General features: G+C 37.9%; 1 protein-coding gene across 1 annotated transcript in view; it reads right to left on the bottom strand.

Annotated features, from left to right (window-relative positions):
- grb14 (growth factor receptor-bound protein 14) overlaps window positions 1-22,423 on the bottom strand; it is an 83,459-nt gene extending 61,036 nt beyond the window's left edge. The window contains exon 1 of the mRNA XM_052142674.1: window positions 21,906-22,423. The gene's annotated coding sequence lies outside the window, so the exon portion shown is untranslated. The remainder of the gene's footprint in view (window positions 1-21,905) is intronic.
- Window positions 22,424-22,714: the final 291 nt, after the last annotated feature.

Here is a 22,714-nt window from a genome sequence, read left to right on the forward strand (position 1 = left end):
GGAAGTAGATCCCTCCTTCCAAAACATGATCCGCAATAAAGTTATTTTTAACTCTATGACTCTTGAACGTGCAGCTCATTTTTATGCGCTCATGCACACACTCGCTGCGGGAATCAAAACTCACTGCACTCCTGTCCACTCACTCTTAATCCTGCCTTGAAAACTCTTTATTCTCTTTTTCGTTTCAGCCCAGAAATCCAGGACTTTCCATTTTGTTCTTTTGCTTGCAAAGCAGACCTGCTCTGACAGACAAAAGGTTTCTTCGTTATTGGTATGCAACTTAGTTCAGTAATGAGACCTGGAGGTCAGCCAGACAGTAAAACCTACTGTTCCTTTGTCACGGACTTTGCTCCGTGCTGCACCCTCCCTTTTCCTCACCTCTCCTCCTCTGCCCTGCACCCACAGTAGATCTGAAGCCATGCACGGACATTGATGTCCACAGATAAGATGCAGTGTGTGTGTTTGCGTATGTATCACTCACAGACAGACAAGAATGGACTGGGACTTAAGAACAGCCCAGAGCTTATAAGAACTCTTGGACTGGTAACAAGACTCTAGGAATGTCTTGTCCTGTCTTGGAAGGTGGAATGGAATGGAAGAGCCAATCACCTTTTTGATAAAGATATCAAAAAGGTGATTGGCTTGTGAGTTTTGTCAGGGTCTTTGGCAACAGTTTATTTTGTAATAATCTAAAGGGGTATTCTTGTGTGTCTTGCAATAAAAAAGCGACTAGGTGGCGTGAGTTAGCAACTTCCAGGGACATGAGTGTCAGCGACCAGGTGCTCAGCCTTTCAAAGTATACTGTTTTGACTGCAAGCCCATATGGATGCATTTGAAGCATGTGCACTACGACTGATCTGCAATACTCTTTTAGCACATTTAACACAAAGATGTGGAAAAGACAAAAAGGCATACAAGTCTACACGTATTGTGCTGAATGATGAAAACTGCATCACACACATTGTGCCAAGACATACTGGCATGTACCTTGGCCAAATGCTGCCCTCATCCACTGTGGTCCTAACTTTCAAGTCCACGCTTTGGTGGTGCAATGCCACAAACTAACTGAGCACTTTATTGGGAACATAATGGTCCTAATAAAGTGCCCACCTTGATCTTCTGCTTTTGCAGCCCATCCAGCTCAAGGTTCGACACGTTGTGCATTCTGAGATGCTATTCTGCTCACTACAATTGTACAGAGTGGATCCCTGAGTTACCATAGACTTTCTGTCAGCTCGAACCAGTCTTTCCGTCCACAGAACTTCCCAGGAGATCAGCCATTACAAAACTACTCAAACCAGCCCATCTGTCACCAACAATAATACCACGGTCCAAATCACAGAAAAATCACAGCTCCTGACTCGTATTTGCATGATTTTATGCATTGTACTGCTGCCACATTATTGGCTTATTAGTTTATCACTTATGGATAATTAGGTGTACAGGTGTTCCTAATAAGTGCTCAGTGAATGTAGATTGTCAAGTAGTAATCCACTGTGGAGTGTGCACTATTGCCAGTGGAGGTAATAGAACAGAATGCAAGGGTTTTCAGGAGTGTTTTTAAATGCTGCTGCAAATAAGTTGCAATGGCCAAAGAAATCATTTTAATATGTAAACCAACAATTAAAAATAAATTGCTGACCCATGCCAAATATTCATCTGATTTATGAGTTTGTCTGTCAACCAATCAAAATGACCTAAATGCAATTGTGTGTCATCTTCACACACAGGTCCTGTACCCAAACGAAATAAGTGTATCTACGTGCAGCCCATGAATCCATGAAAGAGTCTGATCACCCAAAGTTCTACATGGCCTAAGACAAGGACATCAGAGGCCGGATAGCATGACGGTCCAAAAATAGTCTCCGGCCTACAACACATTCTTGTGTTATCAGTCAATGCAAATGCTTTCTAATTACATTAGCGTGACATGTGCGCCTGAGCTATTTCAGTTCAGCACTGTCACTCTTGCGTGTGGACCCACATGAAAACAAGAGCCACAGGACAATACAAACTCATTCAAGGGTGTCAGCGAAGAAGAGGATGGAAACATTAAGTGTAATTAAGTGAAAGTGACAGCTACATGTTGAATGAAGCATGTGCTAACAGGTAACCACATAAGTGCATCCAGATGGATCATCTTATCTCTACATATCTTTGTGTAAACAAACATTTCCATGCCCCTCACAGACAATGTTCCTTCCAATTTTCCCTCCAATTTCTATGTGCCAAACCTTTGCAGTGTTCAATGTGCCATTTGATAGAAAACAAAACTGCAATAAATACACTGCAAGAAAAAAAAGTTGGTATCATTTCTGGGTCAACTATTCCTTTAATAACGGGGTTCTGTAACTATAGCATTTGGTATAAAGGTTTGAAATCAGCTGCTTGGTTTCTGGTCTTAACAAACTCTCCTGAAATTCTCCTCATCTGAGTGTATATGGTCATAAAGTTCACTGAAGGAGAATGGAAGGAGACCCACATCCTGGGGGGTATAATTCAGTGTTCCTTGGCAGGCTTTCTCCTAATGATTAAAGTTCCAGTAAGCCATGTTAGCAGTAAAATTAGACACACCTTTCCTATCCAAAACCCGCCCTCCAAAGACACGCGCGCGCACACAGGGATGCTTGGAGACCGCTGTAATTAGAGAAGGAGCAGGAAAGCATCTCAAAATGTCAGAAGAAAAATAAAATAAACGTCAATGTCTTGTAAGCAAACCCAAACAGTTACACAGACCTTGTATAGGTACTATGATTTCAAGATCATTAGTCAAAAGCAGCGGTAGAAAAATAGCATTCCCGCTCACACGCGAAGGATATAGCTGCAAGCAGAGGTGGGGCCAAGTCATTGTTTTACAAGTCACAAGTCAAGACAGGCAAGTCCAAGTCAAGTCACAAGTTATTTGATCATACTAAAATCATGTTTACATGAATATTTTTTATGTATTGTGGCAGTACTTTTGAAAAAGCCTCCATTCACTTCCATTGTAAATGCCTCACTGTAACCCAGATTTTTGCTTTTTTTAAAGAAGAGTCCAAATGAATTTTGATGGTAATCAAGATTATCCCACAAAATGCTGTCGATTGTGCTTAACTTGTATTGGACCTGGAATATTCCATTAACAAGTGCAAAAATGGCACTGTCACTTTAACAAGCAACGAGCATCTCATAGACACGTGCAGATGCCCCGGTTTATTAACCAGAGAGAAGTCTCTCTTTGCAATTTGTGATTCAAATTAATATGTATTTTTACTTTTTTACATTATTTAATGAAAGTTGAGTGAGGGATGTCATCTTTGATGGACACATTACACGGATGAATGTTCTGTTTTAATCTCAAGGACTTTTCAGCAAAAATACGATTTTCCAGTTATTCAAGTACTTAGATTTTTTAAATGTAAGTGCTTTAAGGACCTTGTGCGAACCCTGTAAACAGTGTAGAAACAAACCCACAGTAGGGGTCAAATCAAGCAATAGAGAGATTATATTTGTTGCAAATTTCGTAATGTCGAGTTTTGCCTCGATATGGTTTGTGATATATCAAAATTCTATATATTGTTGCATCACTAGTAGCTAGCAAGCTAACCCAGCTGACACTGTAAGTTAAATGGAACGGAGCCATAGCTGACATGTGAAAGATAACAATCCTAACCTCTGTCTGTGGGTTTGAACACATTTGGACGTTGTTGATAAAGCGTCTGACTATTTGAACCGCAGTATCTACATGTACCAATCCTTTTGTTGCCTTCATTAGTGTATTCTTTATATCCAAAAAATATTGGCTTCATTTTGGTTGTGTAGTTCTTGAATGTGCGATCTTCATACTTGGTCTCCCTCTCGTGGAAGGTGATTGGTAGGTTGTCTGATTGGTTGAATGTGGAGTCTGGAAATGCAGATTTGAACATCAAATGAATTGTTCATTGGGTAAAATGAATAATTGATTTGCTGCACATTTTTAAATGTACAACTCTAATATTTGGCTTTAGAAGGTATCAAGTCTTTCCAAGTCAGAGAACAACAAGTCATTGTTGTCAAAGTCTAAGTCGAGTCACAAGTCTTCTTTGATTATGTCGAGTCGAGTCGCAAGTCATCAAATTTGCAACTCGAGTCCAGAACTCTTACTGCAAGCATTGCTCCAAAAAGTGTCAGGAGCTCCAAACTGCCATTAAAGATGTATGGAGCCCCTTACCCAGGGCTGGACTGGCAATCTGGCATACCGGGCAATTTCCTGGAAGGCCGACGCACTTTGGGGCGGACTGGCCAGCGGGTGAACCGAGCGGGCTGGTTGGTTGTTCGCGAAACGTTCTGAATGGGCCGTGATAAGCAAAAATGAGCCGCCGCGTTATGCAGAACAGACCACAAAATGGCACTGCGATATGCAGATAGGGACAGCGAACACCCCCGCCGCCCCTTTTTGGGCCAGTTGCCATGTAAAATCCCAGGCCGATTTCTCTTCCCAGTCCAGTCCAGCCCTGCCCTTACCTAAACCTTTCCCAAACCTTAACTGTGAGTAGAATTGACAACCCCTTATGGAGTTGACACAAGCCCCGTTTTTCTGAGTAACTCCACCCTCTTTTGGAGATTAAGCCCCCATTTGGAAGTCTCCTGCCTACAGCTATACTAACTTGGCTCACAAGACACACTGACAACTGTCAAACTGACACTCTTAGCTTCCTGCTGCGCATATATGGACTGTCCTATGAACTTGCAAAATGACTGACAGACAGAAAGCGCCTCGAATTCTTTTGATTGGCTAAAAAACTATCTTGTCGCGGTCCGCCTCCAATATTTTTGTAGTTTACCGAGGCTGTCACAAAGACAGGTTTGAAATTTCATGGCACCTATTACAGTGTCAGGTAATGGGGATGTCTTCTGTGTCATTTTATAAAAAAATAAATAAATTGCTTACAGCACCTTTAAAGCTAAGAGTTAGAGATGAGATATTGGGTGTAGGGATGCGCATACCACACTTTTTCCCCCATGTGATACCAAGTACTCTCAAGGCCAATATCACATACATTGATACTAATTCCAACACCAGTACCCAATACCCATAATATCTTTGCAAATTCTGAGGATAAAATGGGGGATTGATTCTGCAGACTAAAACCTAATTGTAACATTCTCAAAAGTTCTTATTAGTTAGTCACAACTAAGTTACCTTAAATATACAGTATAGATAGTGACAATTATAGGCCAAATTTACCTATTACATTTTTGGGGTATTTATTAGTATTGCATGCATTGAGAACATTACATTACTCATTACTGGTCCCACTTGTCTGAACTGTGTCTTAAGTCTTTCTCAGCTAAATCAAAAGCATCGAAAGTTTATGCATCAATCCACCCATCCCTAAATCAGCACCATGTCCAAACTTCTGCTGCTGGTTTTGATTGATGTTGACAAGACATCAAATTAAACCACACACCTTTAATTTTGAGGTGCATGTTATGGCATTTATATATACAGAAATAAAAATACTGTAACTGCACAACTCAAAATGCAAGCTTATTTATTAACCGACATTTCGGCTTACCAGCCTTTTTCAAGGCAATGTCAGTTAATAAATAAGCTTGTATTTTGAGAGTTGTGTAGTCATATTTCTTTCTGCACACATGTCTTATTTAGTCAATTGCAAAGACAAATGACAAAGTGTATGGCAACAGACATCCACCTCAGTCTGAACTTGAGCATGGCTACAGTAAATTAAGCAGGATATTTGCTGTTGTTTCCCGGTTTTGCATTGCATTGCTAAAACAAAACAAAGCCATTGCTAAATCAAACAATCTGTCTTCACATAAACCTTTCCATGTGTCAGGTTATATATTAACATTTTAACATGCACATTTAAGAGAGAGTTTATTTTGAAATTTTACTTTAGACTGAACCATGCTTTCCTGAAAGGGAACGCTAGCGGTCAGTCGGTTATACAGAGTCCAAAACCATAGAAAAGTAAATTCACTAAAGAGATCTCTAAAAGACATCAATGGGCAGCAATGAGATAATACTAAGGAGGTCTATAACGGCTGAAGAAAGCCATCCATCAGTATTTCCTTTCAAGTAAATGGCAGTTGCAATTTCCCCTGAGAAAAAGACCTCAGTTATCTTACATGTGTCCGGGGTTCCTCCTGCATTGAACATTTTATGATATTCATCTCATATCCTGTGCTTCATAAGTTTTATATATGCTTTCGCGACACAAGCCATCGTAGAATCACTCACGGCAATGATCTGCCTGCCATTATCTCCAGATCACACAGTTGTGCATGCGTCAACCAGGCTTCCCTCGAAATCGTGGTGCAGACCACAAAACGTATGTGACCCATTTGAATTATACTGAGAGGTTTATTACTTCAAAGACCTATAGAGGAAGTCAAACAGCTAGACAACCCTGACTAGGAAAACAGCTCCAGCACTGCCATTTGCCAAAATAAAGGGTTTTTAAACTTTCACCCTTACTAAAATGTATCACGATAAACTGCAACAGAAATTTCACATTAAATGATCTCTCAGGGAGAATAAACCAGACTTCATTTTATCTTACTCATTGCCATAGTACTGAGGAGGCATACATGATCTTACCTGTTGTTATGACATTACAAATGCCCCAATAGGAGAACTATGGTAAACATTAGGCCAAGTCTGAACTCAGTGATTTATGAGGTTACTGATTTTCACTTCCGTAACATTTTAGAGGTGTAACAAGTATCACTCAAACAATATTCATTCAAATATATTGATAGCTTTTGAACAAATCAAACTTATGTTGGTGTTAAGTATGATGAAAACGGGGCCTGAGTAGCTCAGCAAGTAGTTTTTACCTGCTGACTACCCCACCTAGAGTAGCAAGAGTCCAGCGCGTGCTGAGTGACTCCAGTCAGGTCTCCTAAGCAACCAATTGGTCCTGTTGCTAGGGTGGGTAGAGTCACGTTGGGTTAACCTCCTCGTGGTCGCTATAATGTGGTTCTCGCTCTCGGTGGGGCATGTGGTGAGTTGTGCGTGGATGCTGCGGAGAATAGCGTGACGCCTCCACGTGCCCTAGATCTCTGCGGTAACGCGCTCAATAAGCCACGTGAGAGGCAGTCTCAGATTCGGAGGCAACTGAGATTTGTCCTCCGCCACCAGGATTGAGGCGAGTCACTACGTCACCACAAGGATTTAGAGTGCATTGGGAATTGGGCATGCCAAATTGGGGAGAAAAGGGGAGGGGGAAAAAATCTGATGAAAAAATGGTCAGAGCGATATGGACGTGACAGTTACGGACACTTCATACAGTATAAAATTATATGGATATTAATGAGAGAATCAAAATTCTATCGCTCATTACCAAGATGATTTGGATAGATTGCTGACTATCGCTGTCCTGTCACATGTTTCAAACTTTCTGCATCTACAGACAACATTTGGGAAGGGATCATTATGACTAACTTTCCAATTTGAATTGTAATATGATAAACATCATCTAATATTCCTGAAATACTCAGTGTGTGCCGCACAGAGCCGCTAGAGGGTGCCGCTTGCTCACGCAGACTGAAGCGGTCAACGCAGACTATATTATTAATAGGGCTGGGACAACGCGTCGACGTCATCGATGAAGTCGACGCAAAAAATACGTCGACGCAAAATATGCGCGTCGATTCATCAGACCCAAAAAAAAGATGGCGGCGCCGGAGAGTAGTAGCAACACGAGTGGCTCCTCAGACTATCAGAAGTGCAAGGCACTCGTTCCTCTAAAGTATGGGAATTCTTTTAAATTAAAGGAAAAAAATTCCTTGATATGTCGTCTTTGCAAAATGGAGATGGCCTTCCATTCTAGCACCACGGCAATGCACCAGCACCTAAAGAGGTGCGCACGCGCACACACGCACACGCACGCGCACACACACACACACGCACACACAGTATTCTTAAGGTGAAAGGAAAGTGTCAGAGTGTAAGTTGTTATTTGCATGTGAATGAAGATGCTTTTTTTCAGTATGTTCAACATAAATGTTGAATTCTGAATGTTTATTTTCCTTATTTATTTTTAGTTGGAAAAGCAATTTCTATATTAGCTTAAAGCCCCCAAGTTTACAATAGTTACTGTATTCTTTCAATAGCTCTAAGTAAGGGTGACCTTTTTATTTTTTTATTGAATGCTAGACATTAAGTTGTTGTTATTTTATTCTGAAAGAAGAATTACAAGATGCACTTTTTTCAGTAAGCTAGGCCTATGTGTTTTCAAGGCTTCAAGGTTTTATTGAATGCCACCTCTGACTAAGAATGCACTACTTCGCACTTGTATATTATTTTATTTAGGAATGCATTTTTTTTTTCATTCAGATATGTAAATCAACATGTATAAATTGCTATTAGTCAATTAATGGGGAGATAATCGAATCGAATCGGACTGGAAAAATTCATCGTTAGATTAATCGATGCATCGAAAAAATTATCGCTAGATTAATTGTTTAATAAATAATCGTTTATCCCAGCCCTAATTATTAAACACAGCCTTTTGCGGTTACATTATTGTGGAAGGTCATATTGCGATTTCAATCTTATTTCAGTTCATTATGCAACCTTGGTGGATATTATACCTTGGATGTCTCAGACGTCAAAGTCTGCAAGTTTCAAAGCATTTGGATGGTTTTACCTCATCATGTAAATGCTGCTTTCACAACTGTCACGTTCATATGGAAGAGATCTGTCATGTCTGTTACACTAGTTTTACCAAATTAATGTATAACAACAATTAATACAAATGAATAATTCCATTTTCTTAAGAGTGCCAATGCTTCTACATTATGTGGCAATTATTATATCTGGATTGTGTATTTTAGTTCACAGAGTTTTTACAAAGTGTGTGGTCTCCCAAAATCTTGTGTCCATTTTTGTCATGTCCATAATGCAAGTTAATTCCCCAATCAAAACTGGAAAAAATGGCAATGAGTAGCCTACTTTATATGTGAAGTAAAATGTCACATTTCCACTGCAAATGTCACGTCTGTAATGCTGTAATTGTCCTATACCCAATGTATACATGATATGCAACTACATAATTAAATTTCTCCTAAAACAGAGAATGGAAATTATTTTTAGGAGAAATATCTGAGACATTTAAGACATGGTACTTCAAGTATCAAGCTGCAATTTCTAACAGCCACAAGTGGAATTGCAAAAACAATGACTAAGTGTTTACATGCTCACCAATAACTACCAAAATCAGCTTATTCAAAAAATCTGATTATGCAAGAAAATCATGAAACTTCAAATCATCGGGCCATTCTCTACTTATGAAGTCAAAAAGACATTGGATAAGCCAGTAAGAACACAGTTAAAGGTGTTTAGGTGCAAGGCAAGAAGCAATGGACAAAAATCTACCTGTGTCAATTGTTTTTTTGTTTAAACCATTTATAACCTTATAAAAACCAATGTGTTGGCTTATTACGCATAATCGTAAATATGCTCACTGTTTTAGACAGGTTTCTTGAACACTCTGCCATTGGTTGTCAGAGAGTACCGCCCTAAACTAATGCCACTGGTTGAGCCAGTGTTGGCTCAAGTTGAGATGCTCAAACAAAGCCACAGACCCACACTGCACTTTTCATGGGAAATCAACCTAAAATAGGTATAGCCTACTTATAGTTGTCTCTGCATAAGCTTGGACAGAAGAAAGAATTTTCTTGAAAAATGCATGACATCTTTAAATGAAACTTAACTGAGAATTAAGTTTCTTGAGCTCTGAAGGAGCAACCCCTGAGCAATGACATTTTCCTCTGGGAAGACATTAGCACTCTTACGGTAGCAAGTGAAGCATACATCAGATGACCGCAGAGTCAGAGGTTGGAGCCCCCCGCAGGGGTGGAGCAGTAACACGAGCTCTAGTTAGCATCACTTGTATGGTCTGGAGTAATTATCAGATTAACGAGCGCTCACAAGAGAGTATACACACCCCAGCTCTGCTTAAAACTCAACATTCATGCATCTGTGCTGTGAAGGACAGGCAGAAACAGTTATTCTTAGACTGTCACATACAGCCATAATTGCACATTAGAGACACGGTACTCACTTTAACCCCCTCATTAGTCATTGGACCTTGAAAATGCCACTAGCTGAAGTCCGTGAGAGTTCTAGAAGAGGCACAGACAGGAAACTCTATCGCCCCCTTGAGTACTGAAGATTGTTACCGCCACACAGTGTTTCCAAAATAATTCAGCTCTTGTCCCCTTCCCCCCTCTCCATATACTTTATAGAAATATACAGGTGAAACTCGAAAAATTAGAATATCGTGCAAAAGTTCATTAATTTCAGTAATTCAACTTAAAAGGTGAAACTAATATATTATATAGACTCATTACAAGCAAAGTAAGATATTTCAAGCCTTTATTTGATATAATTTTGATGATTATGGCTTACAGCTTATGAAAACCCCAAATTCAGAATCTCAGAAAATTAGAATATTGTGAAAAGGTTCAGTATTGTAGGCTCAAAGTGTCACACTCTAATCAGCTAAACACCTGCAAAGGGTTCCTGAGCCTTTAAATGGTCTCTCAGTCTGGTTCAGTTGAATTCACAATCATGGGGAAGACTGCTGACCTGACAGTTGTGCAGAAAACCATCATTGACACCCTCCACAAGGAGGGAAAGCCTCAAAAGGTAATTTCAAAAGAAGTTGGATGTTCTCAAAGTGCTGTATCAAAGCACATTAATAGAAAGTTAAGTGGAAGGGAAAAGTGTGGAAGAAAAAGGTGCACAAGCAGCAGGGATGAGGATTGTCAGGAAAAGGCCATTCAAATGTGTGGGGGAGCTTCACAAGGAGCGGACTGAGGCTGGAGTTACTGCATCAAGAGCCACCACACACAGACGGGTCCTGGACATGGGCTTCAAATGTCAAACGTCTTACCTGGGCTAAAGAAAAAAAGAACTGGTCTGTTGCTCAGTGGTCCAAAGTCCTCTTTTCTGATGAGAGCAAATTTTGCATCTCATTTGGAAACCAAGGTCCCAGAGTCTGGAGGAAGAATGGAGAGGCACACAATCCAAGATGCTTGAAGTCCAGTGTGAAGTTTCCACAGTCTGTGTTGGTTTGGGGAGCCATGTCATCGGCTGGTGTTGGTCCACTGTGCTTTATTAAGTCCAGAGTCAACGCAGCCGTCTACCGGGACATTTTAGAGCACTTCATGCTTCCTTCAGCAGACAAGCTTTATGGAGATGCTGACTTCATTTTCCAGCAGGACTTGGCACCTGCCCACACTGCCAAAAGTACCAAAACCTGGTTCAATGACCATGGTATTACTGTGATTGGCCAGCAAACTCGCCTGACCTGAACCCCATAGAGAATCTATGGGGCATTGCCAAGAGAAAGATGAGAGACATGAGACCAAACAATGCAGAAGAGCTGAAGGCCGCTATTGAAGCATCTTGGTCTTCCATAACACCTCAGCAGTGCCACAGGCTGATAGCATCCATGCCACGCTGCATTGAGGCAGTAATTAATGCAAAGGGGCCCAAACCAAGTACTGAGTACATATGCATGATTATACTTTTCAGAGGGCCGACATTTCTGTATTTAAAATCCTTTTTTTTATTGATTTCATGTAATATTCTAATTTTCTGAGATTCTGAATTTGGGGTTTTCATAAGCTGTAAGCCATAATCATCAAAATTATATCAAATAAAGGCTTGAAATATCTTACTTTGCTTGTAATGAGTCTATATAATATATTAGTTTCACCTTTTAAGTTGAATTACTGAAATTAATGAACTTTTGCACGATATTCTAATTTTTCGAGTTTCACCTGTATATACAAACACCAATCAGCCACAACATTAAAACCACCTGCCTAATATCGTGTAGGTCCCCCTCGTGCCGCCAAAACAGCGCCAACCCGCAACTCAGAACAGCATCCTGAGATTATATTCTTCTCACCACAATTGTACAGAGTGGTTATCTGAGTTACCATAGACTTTGTCAGTTCGAAGCAGTCTGGCCAATAATGCATTCGAGTCAGTCTCTCTCTTAAATATTTTATTAAATCTTAAATATATATAAAGAAAACTATTTCGCAACAAAACTAAAATATGTTGTTTGAACTTTAAATCCACACAACAACATGGCATCAGTTGGGGCGAGACTATTCTGTATGTCTGTTTGATCAACGGCAGACGGGAGTGGATTCGCAATTTGGTTGTTTGAAAATGTTTATTTTCGCAATTCTGTTCAGTGTTGCTAGTGCCACAAATATTAAACACTTCAGCTTTAAATCTTATTTCCCACCGATCATCTTTAGGATGAATTAAAATGCCGACAGAACGCCAGGCCCCATTACCCATCATAAATGTAACTGAATTTGAATGTGCAAAAAGCACACATGGGCGTAGTGTTTGGGTATTCACATACTTTTGGCCATGTAGTGTCTGTTTCTGGCACTATAGTTAGAAGTTTCACTGTTTGAGAAACAGAACAGAAAGTTCTGTACCAAAAACAGGTTTCTGGAATGCAGCTGTTCTGTCCCACTCAAACAACTGCCACTATAAATTACTGACAAATTTGTTTAACAACCATCCCGGCTCATATTTGACTCATGTTTGACTTCAACATTGCCTATGTTCATTTTATGACATTTATTGGTTTGCATAGTCAATGTAAGCAGTGAAAAACTGACAGGTAAAAAGTCATTCAAAAACAGTTGCCTCATAAATGTGCATTTGCAAAAACACTAGAATGCACTATTCAAGTTTTACACTTTGAATATTCACTGCAATTCTACAAAGCTTGGCAATACGTTTAAAAGACATTTTTTAATGGTTTATGTCCATGTGCACGCTGTTAAAACAACATCATCACACTGGAAATCGACATGTTGCCTTTTGAAAGTTTGTGTAACCTCTTTAGACGTGGGATCTGGTTCCGTGGGAACCAGGAAGTAATCATGTTCACATAAACAATGTGCAATGTGTGTGTTCTCAGAAACAAGGTTGCTTTTTTGCTCTAAAATGACATTTTTACTCCAGTGATAATTCGTTTTAGGTTTTGGGTTTGATGGTACATTTAATTAAATATGCATTCCTGTTGACTGTATTGTTTATTTACAAGTACAGGCGCCACCCTGTGGACATTTCAAGCGGAAACTGGAGCCGTTAAAAGGGAAAGTACACCCAAAAATGAAAATTCTCTCATAATTTACTCAACATCAGATTGATATTTAAGTCATTTGTTTACAATAAATCTCCACTTTCCCTTTCACATTAGTCTTCTTTCTGTTTTTTGGTGATTCAAATTATCCATGCATATCACTGCCTACTTGGCAGGCAGGAGATTGTATAGTGAAAAGGGTTTTAAATATTGATCTGTTTCTTCACACACCTACCAAATCACTTCTGAAGACATGGATTTAACCACTGGAGTCATATGGATTACCTTTATATGCATTTTGGATCTTCAAGGTTCTGGCCACCATTCACTTGTATTGTATGGGCCTACAGAGCTGAGATATTCTTCTAAAAATCTTTATTTGTGTTCAGCAGAATAAAGAAAGTCATACACGTCTGGGATAGTATGAGGATGAGTAAATGATGAGAACATATTTATTTTTATGTGAACTATCCCTTTTAAGTGCTCTGTTCAAATAGGCCACATGCAGTCTGTGTAAACAGTGTACTGTCGATTTAGTGTGAACTCGTTGCTAATCTTTTTAATGATTGAATGCTAAAACAGTCTGTTTAATGAAGGCTGTTACATAACTCCCAACAACACCATTCTCTCAAATGATATCATGGAATCAAGGCCTTATAAATCACACTCTTTTATCAGGACAGAAATGAAAGGTCTTTGAATATTAACTAAGTATGCAACCGTCTAAAAAAGCAAGCCATGAAATATTGATAGGTAGATTTCAGATTCCCATAATTAACTGTATCCCTGCTCTCACAGTAATCACTTTAATGACTTGCTTATCCAATTCAGGGACACTCCCATAGGAAAGAAAAATCCTAAATGAGATATCTTTTTAATATCTCATTTATTTGATATTTATTTGACATTTCTCAAATAAAAATCCTCCTAGACCAAATTATCTTAGCAATGTTTCTCACGTTACTTTTATAGATTTATACTCTTATTTTATGTCAACAGTTGTCAGATTTGTGTCTACTTTTGTGTAGATGAAAAAATTCATTTGAATGGTTTAAGTATAACGCTGCAACATAACACATCTGAAAAAAGTGAAAGGGTCTGAATACTTTGCAAATGCACTTTTCATCTATAATAGAAGTCAATATAAAAAAGGGATTGTTCCGGTCATTTTGACCCGGACAACTTTTATTATTTTTATTTTTTTCAGTTAATCCAATTGGAATAAAATTCCTTGACTTTGTTCATATACGGTATCTGAACACACACACACACACACACACACACACACACACACACACACACACACACACACACACACACACACACACACACACACACACACACACGCACACAGACGTTGTGTTTCCATGTTTTATGGGTACATTCCATAGACATAATGGTTTTTATACTGTACAAACTTTATATTCTATCCCCCCACAGAAAACTTTCTGCATTTTTACATTTTTAAAAAACATAATTTAGTATGATTTATAAGCTGTTTTCCTCATGGGGACTGACAAAATGTCCCCACAAGGTTTTACTGTCCTTATGGGGACATTTGGTCTCAACAAAGTGATAAATACATGTTCACACACACACACACACACACACACACACACACACACACACACACACACAGTACATCCTTGTTAAATAAATGTACGTTCTTTACATTTCTTGGTTTTATTTTACTTTGTTACACTTGTTGTGTTACCGGTCACAAATGACCGGCCATTGGAAATTAATGGGCGGGGCTACAAAAGAAAAATATAGCGATCAGGAGCCTATCCAACCATCTGATGAGCACATATGTGCATGTGTACTTGCACGCATAAAGTCCTTGTACATGTGTACACACTCTTACACACACACACACTCCCTTTGTTAGCTCTGAAATTTTGTATGATTTTTACCAATGCAGCAAAGATTGAGAGGTATGTGGGGGTGTGTGGGTGAGTGTGTGCTCGGACATTTCCACACACACACACACACACACACACACACACACACATTGGTACAGGTATATTCTTATGAGGACTCTCCAAACACATAATGATTTATATACTGTACGAACTGTAAATTCTATACTCTAAACCTAACATCACAAAAATACTTTCTGCATTTTTACATTTTCATGAACCACATTTATTGCATAATATCCTTTGTAATACCCATAATTACCAGTTTGTAACCTGAAAATATTTCCTCGTAAGCCACCCAAACCCGCCCACACACACCTGTGGTATGTGGAATAAATTGATGAGGTTACAAAAAAGAACAAATAGTGTTCAGGAGCCTGTCCAACCATTAGATGACTAACAGTATGTGCAAATAAACACACATTAAACACACACCCCCTTTGATTCTTAGGCCGATGTTCCTTCTTGTATATCATAATTTTTGGCCAGTAACACTGCAGGTATATGCCATTATTGAGAAAATTAAAGTGTCAAAGTAAAATTCTTTGTTAAATATAAAAACAACATTAAAATAAGAATTTTGATAAAAAGCACAGAACATTTCAGTCAAAACATTCAATAAATAATGCTATTTTAACTCAAGTTATATAGCAGTATAGTAGAAATCAAGTTAACAAAAAATAGTGAAAATATATTCATGATGAGAACTGTATATATATTTTAATGGGCCAGTCATTTTTGACCAGGAACACCACAAGGGTGACTTTGAGCCATTTTTTACTAAATAGAGTAAAAAAAAAAAAAATCATTATTAAAAACGAATTTAAAAAAAAAATTATTGTGATTGACAGGACAGAAAACTTTATGAATGATATTTAATATAGTAAAAAAAAAAAAAATGCTTTTTATCATTAGTTTGCGTTAGTTTATTTACAACAAATCAAGTTGACAAAAAGATCTAATGCAATATTTAGTATTATTTTAGCATTACATTACAAACAATAAACGTACTCATTGTGTAAATACAAAATCACAAGATTCACATTTTCTGCTACTGAGGTTGAGGTATGTGTAGGTTTAGATTAGTTTAGACAAGGGTTTAAGGTAAGGTTGGGGTAGGGTTAGGCGAAAAATCAGCCAATTTAAAGGGCAATACCAAGGGAATACAAATCTGATGCTTAAATAATTGGGGGATCTGTCATTAAAATAATGTCAAAATTTTAAAAATCTTAATAGCCCAAAAAAATACTTTATTTTCTATTTCCAAAATATCATCATTTTGCTTTTTCTTGGCAGGTTTAGTAAGAATCACCCATTAGGTCATTACATCATTCCCTCAATAGGCTGTGTGGATGTATCTCTTACAAATCACAGATAATCGAGTTCAATAATGAAGCGTAAACCAATCCGGCCTGATGTTAGTTGGTCTTGTTTCATGTTTAGGTCATTTCTGTTATGCACTCTTGAACACTGTAACTTTTAAGTTTCAAGTAATTAATATGCTTGTTTTATAATATTTTATATATTTCTGTGGGTATACCAGACTTTCAGGAATATGCGCTGATCAAGCAATTAAACTTTATCAATTATAGCTTGACTATTTACACAATGGCATGAAATGAACTGAATGGAACCTAACAACTGTGAGTTAAATATTTGATCTAATATATTAAGAGCCATGAAAATGTATTTCATAGTAGGAGTAGCAGGAATGACCCATTTCAAGCTCCTAAACCAACTGGAGTGACGGATAATTGGATGTCAAAAGACAAAATAAGTCCCCCTCCGATTCTCAAATACCTCCAGGCCTGATTTGTTTTATATTGCCCTGAAATATGCATTCAGTTTATAGAGAAGTTCTTTGTGCAATGTGACAATCCGTGAAACCAGTTGCCTGTGTAAATGCTGTGCAGGGAGGAGTGAGGAGTTGAGGAGTGACTTGTCACATGGTCTTTCATTTAAGCGCATGATACCAGGGCCACACAAAAGACTCGCCGGACATACAAGATCAGATAATTATAGCCTTTAGCACAACCCCAGACACCCACCCTCGGCCGACTGCGTTCCATCACTACAATCATCACATTCACAAACACTGTCCTCTCTAATGTGGCATTACATGCAATCAAGTTACTAACACACACTGTGTTTGTCTGGCTGGCCAGCGCGGAGCCACACAGACAAATAAAGATGGATCTGTAAAGTAAACAAGCCTTGTGCTGGGAGGAGACTGAAATGAAGCTTTGGTTTGAAGAAGCCTGTGTCCTTTGTTGCTACAGTATTGTTACAGACACATTATTGACCAATACAAGTGCCATAATGCATAATCATTTTACAGGCTGTTGTTAATGATTAAAGGAGTGTTCTGGGTTCAAAACAAGCTCAATAGATAGTATTTGTAGCATAATATTGATTACCAACTACCGCGTTCTTTAAACATACCTTGTCACATAAAAAAATTATGTGTTAATGTTATTTTAGTGACAATTGCTAACGTTATTTGTGTAAATTTAGGGATCCACTTTTCTGAAATGTTGGGGCTGATACTGATTTTAGCTGTTTTTAATCAGATCACTGTTTTGCTCAGGGATTTTAAAAAGAGGTACAAAAGTTTTAGCTCTAACAATAAGCACAGGCCAAAAGTTTCAAAAGAGCCACTATGAAAGATAAATAGAAGATAAAAAATATTAAAAATAACACAAAAATCATAGCATGATGCTTGATGTAAAAACATTTTGGACTTCTGTTTTTGTAGTTCAAAACAATAGAACTCACATTTTACATGTTTGCACAGTATATAAGTACTGTATATAATAAAACATCACACATTCATATTATGCAAATATATTATGTTCCAATTATATTTCAATTCCAAGGAAATGTAAACCACATCAATTAAAAATAAAAAGCCACCAAAGTAACAAAACGCCTTTTTAAATTCTATAGTGGTGCAATGGATAATGAAAAATGCTGTCCAGACCGCTAGAGGGCGCCGCATGCTTACACACTGCTGATTGAAGTGCTAACTGAAGAGCTGATTGGAGTCTATTTTTAAACGCAGCCTTTCAAGCTTTTGTAATCGCACAAGACCTGATTGTGATTTCAATCTTAACTCAATAAATCCTGCAGCCTTAATGGATGCCATATCAATGTTTTGAAGTCAAAGTTTTCTGTTTTCAAAGCGTTTGGATGGTTTTACATAATCATGTATAGGTAAGTGCCGTTTTCACAAGTGCCACGTAATGACGGTTTTTCCTCATTAATGTGAGAACGAGAAAGAATAAAAAATGAAATGTTACATGTTCTTTCCCAACCCTTCTAAATTCTGTGGCTATCGTTATTTCTGAATTGTGCATTTTAATTCAAAGAGTTTTTATAATGTGTGATGTTAATTGTTTATAATTGAAACATGTTTTTTTCATGCTTGCAGATGGTTTTAATGTGGTCATTAATTGGCCAATAAATATCATTGGCCGATACATCAGCACATACCTATGTAAAGTTATATCCAATATTACAACTTCAATATAATGGTGATGCAGCATTGGTAAACCCTGTAATCTGTAACGCCAATAAATCTCAGATTTTCTCACATTAAAATCATGTTAACATGTATAATGTTTACATCTTGTGGCTATAATTTTGAAACAGTGTATATTTTAACATCTATTGACTGGCCCCATTGACTTCTGCTGTAAGTTTCTTACTGTTACCCCAATTTGTCGAAATATTTTTTTAGGTATTTATATTCAACATTTTACCACAAATGCTGTAGATTAATCTTGACTTGTATTGAACTCGGAACATTTCTTTAAGGTTCTCCTTTACAAATGCAATGCCTGCAAGGCACCACTGTAATGATATTCTTCAAACATTATAGTTAGGGTTTGTTCTAAACCACTAATCCTAAATGTTAATGCTGGCTTCATGTGTTGTCAGAATTCTGTTGAGAGTTGAGAGTTTTCTCAGTAATAGTTACAACTTCAGGGGTCGTCCATGTGCAACTTCAGAGTGGGAAACTCATATTTATGATAATTCTGCTAACATATGATGTAGCATAAAAGTCAGCAATTAGCCTAATTCGGCCTGAACTACTTTACATACAGACTGTATTCAAACTTGTAGAATTGTAGCCTTCATTATTTTTTTTTTTATAAACATTATATTTTACTTTCAACATCATAATATTAATAGATAAGTAAGACTGAAGTGTGAATTTCTGTGAAAATTTCTGATTGACTTTTACTGTTCAGTCATTGTTCAATATGTAACCATTGAATTACTGCCATACTAAATCACGATTGGTCTACTTTCTTGCATCTATTGTCATGCTAAATTGTGATCATTCTTATCTACTTTAATGCTATTATTAGCAGAATATTGCAGCTTTGCTATTGTCAACAACATGCCCTCTCTCCAAAACCCCGCCCTCCATAGACATGTCAGTCAACCTGATGTAATAAAAACACAACACACATAATGTCTTTCAAGAACAGTGTTTCTAATTTGCTTAAAAAGCGCAGACCAGCCCTTGAACTCTTCACAGTGCAGGGGTGGCACAGAAAGTTTCGGGCAGCATTTATATATCGTTGGGGGGGGGTAGAAAGTGTGTAGGGGTGTATAAAGCAAGGCGCGTTGACAGAAAAATGGAGGGGAGTTGATAAAATGACAACAGTGACGGAGAGGTGCGGTGACCTTGGTGTGCGTACAAGTTAAGTCTCCTGTGTGTTGCGGTAGTGCAGAGACGGTTCCACCTAGGGCTGCACGATTATAGTAAAAATCACAATTGTCAATTATTGCCCTTGATGTTGTAATCACGGTTATTAATGTGGATTTAAAATATTAAATTACCATGATGTCACATATATGCTATTCATGCCATATTCTTTATCTTGGCTTCACCTCCAAAACACACTTAGAACAGTTCAGCCGAATTACTTTATTGCTATTTTGTACAAATCAAATTCACACTGGCCTACTTATTAACATGAAAAAACAAAACTGTTATTACATTTTTAATAAATTGTACACAGAAATCGAGCAATGCGACAAACTCTCCCGTTACAAGACTGCTGTCACTCACTGCAGGTTTACACAGTTTGAAATTTGACATTTGTGCATTAGGATCATTTGTCATTGCTGATAGGACGGAGGACTCATTTAAGCTGCTCTGATTGGCCATTGCCATTTCATTGCTCAACAGACATGTTAGTGATTGGTTAGTATACTCAACCGCTGCAAAAACGCATTGTAAATAGAAACCATTGACGCAACAGGAGCAGACTTAAATTGAATGCTGTAATCGTCAGTTTTCACCAATACATATTCGTGACAGTCATAATCGTCATTAGTTTTTCATTTAAATGTGCAGCCCTTGTTCCACCTCTAAAAAACAAAGACAAAAAAATCACAAAAATGGCAATTGTGAGTGGGGAGGCCAGGTTTTGGTCCATGGCCACCCCTAGCTCCGGCACTGTCACAGAGACAGCTATGCTGGTTTGAAAGATGAGTCTGAAAGTCACTCATGTAGCAAATATTAGGAAAATCATACCTCATACCAACATGGAGAGTACGCTATCTATTCTGTCCGAGTGCAATAATAGCTTTAAAAACCCTTCAAAATTGCTTAAAAAATTTTGAATACTATATCTGGCGAATAACAAGTCAGCCAAGCAGAGTTTTATTAAATTGTTGCTTGCATATCTCTGCCTTACCAGTAGGTGGCTGTGGAACAAGGTGCCACTTTTACCACAGAAATCAATCCCTAAGACAAGATCAATTCGACCCAGATGCAGTTTATCTAATAAAACTCAATATATATATATATATATGGCACTTGTGAAAAATGATGCATAGTGAGGATGTCTTCAAAAATAATGCCATAAATAGTTTTCATTTATCACTTAATGTCATACAAAGTCCAGTAAATGTAAAAAAGTTCAATCAATATTCGGTGTGACCACCTTTGCCTTTAAAACTGCACCAATTCTCCTAGATACACCTGGACACAGTTCTTGGTTGTTGGCAGATAGGATGTTCCAAGCTTCTTGGAGAATTTTCCACAGTTCTTCTGTCTATTTCGGCTGTCTCTATTGCTTCTGTCTCTTTATGTAATCTCAGACTGACACGATGTTCAGTGGGGGTTTGTGGGGGACATGACATCTGTTGCAGGGCGCCCTGTTCTTCAATTCTAATCTTTTCTATTTGCAAAAGTAATGTTTGTGAGTCTAACATTCATATTTCTTATTGACACACTAAAGCTGAAGATATAAATAACCATCTTAAGACAAATGCTTTTGTGAAACATCTTATGTGCCTTAGACTTTTGCACAGTACTGTGTGTGTGTATATATATATATATATACACACATACCAACAAAAAACCACATATCACTACATGCAAACATTAAGCATGCTTTTTGACTTCTTCTCTATAAAGATAAATACATATCATACATTATTCATCACAAACATAAAAGGCAGAATCCATTAATGTATTGTAAAAACCTGGTAAACTTCCCCCAAAACATCACAGAACAGTCATTATTGTAAAAGCATATTCAGGTTAATATGAGACCTTCTTCAAATAGAGTTAAAGCTCTCAGAATCAATCTTTTAACATATTTATGACATTTGAAAGTGTTGCAAATAACAATTGACTATTTAAACATTACTATGCTGTTTGGTTGGAAATGGTTACCATGATAGCCTACATTTTTAAGGGGCATAAATAGAGAAAATATGCAGAACTGCCGAGAAGTCCCTAATAATAGTTACCACTATCATAAAACAATAGCATGGCATATTGCCGCATGCATGTCATCACATCGAATGGGAGTCGATGTTAAAAGTAACGTGAAATCAGACTTACGATTAGCTCCGTTTTCAGAACAGCAGTGGTGTGTGTGTAGTTGTCTTTTGCTGAGTTATGTATATTTTAAACTGCGCTCTGGTCTACAGTACAGTACGTACAGTGCATTACAGTTCCGCAACGGGCTGCACATATCTAACTTCGTATTTGATGCTGCTGTGGCCGTACAGTCATGTGATATATCATGGCACTGTACCTGCTTCTGATGCCCCTCTATCGCTTAATGAACCGTCTGGACGTCTATTGACGCGCGCGGGCGGGCGGAAAGCGTCGCTCCTCCAGCTTAAAAGCGCGACGTCACGATACTGTACAGAGGCAACACTGCGCAGGGCCGGTGCGATCAGATGTGCGCGTCTCCAAGAGGGGGGACAGGCATCATTCACAAGAGAGCAAGTAAGAACAAACTGAAGAACAAGAAAGACACGAAGAAAGAAAGACACGAAGAAAGAAAGAGAGAGAGAGAAAGAAAGAAAGAAAGAAAGAAAGAGAGAATATTTAACAATGAAAATAAAATTATTAGGCAGAAAGAAAAGAAAACAAAAGACAAACAAAGAAAGTATATTTAGAAAAGAAAATTATTAGGTAGAAAGAATGAAAGACAAAGAAATAAAGAAAGAGAAAGAATATTTAACAATGAAAAGAAAATGATTAGGTAGAAAGAATCAAAAAAAGCGAAACACAAAGAAAGACAGAATGAAAGAACAGAACAAAGACAGAAACGCAAAAACTTTTAAGAAAGACAAAATGTTTAAGAGACAATATAAGCTGAATATTAGGTAAGAAAGAAAGAATATTTAAGAAATAATAGA

The sequence above is a fragment of the Xyrauchen texanus genome, chromosome 14, assembly GCF_025860055.1.
Source record: "Xyrauchen texanus isolate HMW12.3.18 chromosome 14, RBS_HiC_50CHRs, whole genome shotgun sequence".
Taxonomy (NCBI): Eukaryota; Metazoa; Chordata; class Actinopteri; order Cypriniformes; family Catostomidae; genus Xyrauchen; species Xyrauchen texanus.